The following is a 1,954-nucleotide window of genomic DNA, read 5'->3' as shown; positions in this document are numbered from 1 at the left end:
TCTCTCTCTCTCTCTCTCTCTCTCTCTCTCTCTCTCTCTCTCTCTCTCTCTCTCTCTCTCTCTCTCTCTCTCTTCTGTCACATGTTAACCTCCTTTTCTCTCTGACGAGACAGACAAGGTCGGAAAAGATGGACGAACACAGGTTCGATTCCAGGTCAGGGAAGGTTTTTATGACGGGGGATTTCACGTCTAAACTGCTAAGAACACGTGAGTTCAAGTGACGTGAGCTCTTGCTCTTGCAACATCAGCTCTTGATAGAGCTCTCGTGACGTCAAAGTGGTGTGGCTGTCCTGAACGAGATTACCTACAGTAGTATGGAAAAACTTTGAATTATATATCTTTCTGTCTCCCTATGAGTTCACGTGACGTGACGTGATAGAAGTGTTTTCTACCTTTTACCAGCCTCAAGTTGACGCACCACTGATTTCTGATCCAGTAAGATGAACGCGGTTCTGTGAACTGTTAGATGACACTCCAAAAACGGGGTCCTTCGCGGCCCTCAAAGGCCCACTCAGGGGCTAAATGTGATTTTTTTTTTTTTTTTTTTTTTTTTTTTTTTTTTTTTTGTGGGGGGGGGGGTCCCTGGGATGTTTGTAAAGGGGCCACCCACATTTTATGTTGTTCGGGTATATTTTATTCCATAATCTCCTTTGTACCTTATCATTAATTTTCCTAAAAATTTTGTTTAACAGCCCCATTCTTGTCTTTTCTAGTTTTAATTTTCACCGCTAGCAGCGTTTGTGTCGTCTTAGTGCGAATTTTCAAATTTTTGTAATTTTTTATTTAGTTGTTCTGAAGATGGCCATAGTAATGGTCGAAATATATCAACTCGTCTGTCCCTTTATCTCTAGTCTTGTTTCTTACGTCTATCAGATAGGGGACAGTCCATAATCCACTCCAGTCAAGTGAAGACCATGTCTAGAAATATGTATGATATCGTACTTGACCATTATCTCAAACTAAACAAAATTTTTAAAATGATAAGGTAAATAAATATAGGTACCTAAATACCTATCTTCCTACCTGGGTGCCTATTCTGAACCTTTTCGCCTAAATTTAGGTATGCTAGAACGGAAAATCGGTTATCTCCACTAAGTACGCTTGTGTTGCATATTGCATAATCAAATATGTTCACGGCGTTCATACAAATGAAAAATTTTCCTATTGTATTTTTCGTGTTGATTGAAAACCTGAAGTTACAAGCAACATCGACCGTGGTGGGTGTTTAACTAAAACTTGGAACTTCGTTCGTTCGTTCGTTTAAAAGTTCAAAACCTGATTTGTTTGACAAAAGCTGAAGATTTCATGTTACAAGAACCTAAGTAGAAAAAGGGTAAAAAGTTAGAAACAAGGGTAGAAGAGGGGAAAAAAGGAAAAAATCCCCCAAAAAAGAATAGAAAAGATTGGGGAGTGAGGGAAATTATTCTCAATAACGACCCGAAACTACAGGAAGGGAAAAAGAGGGAGAGAGAAGGAAGATGCGAACGGAGGGAATGGGAGAGAGAGAGAAGAAAAGGGAGATAAGGGGAGGGAGAGATTGAAAAAGGGAATTATATCCTCCAACGAATTGGATTCTTGTTTTTTTATTTCCGAAGAAAGGATAAGAGAGAGAGAGAGAGAAAGAGGGAGAGAGGGAGAGAAAGAGAGAGAGAGAGGGGGGAAGGGAGAAAGGAAAGAATTGAAATGGAAGACAAAAAAGTAAACTTAAAGAGGATCAAAAGTTCAAAGTATTAGACAGGACAAGGACCGGTAAGTAGGAGAAGAAGAAAGAAAGGAGGGACGAATCCGGAAGAAGAAGACGACGAAGCAGAAGACGAAGAAGAAGAAAAAGAAGACGAAGTAGAAGACGAAGAAAGAGCAGAAGAAGAAGAAGACGAAGAAGAAGAAGAAGAAGAAGACGAAGAAGAAGACGAAGAAGAAGAAGAAGACGAAGAAGAAGAAAAAGAAGACGAAG

Source organism: Diaphorina citri, unplaced genomic scaffold (genome assembly GCF_000475195.1).
Source record: "Diaphorina citri unplaced genomic scaffold, Diaci psyllid genome assembly version 1.1 scaffold5568, whole genome shotgun sequence".
In the NCBI taxonomy this organism is placed as follows: Eukaryota; Metazoa; Arthropoda; class Insecta; order Hemiptera; family Psyllidae; genus Diaphorina; species Diaphorina citri.
Note: the sequence above shows the minus strand (reverse complement) of the source record.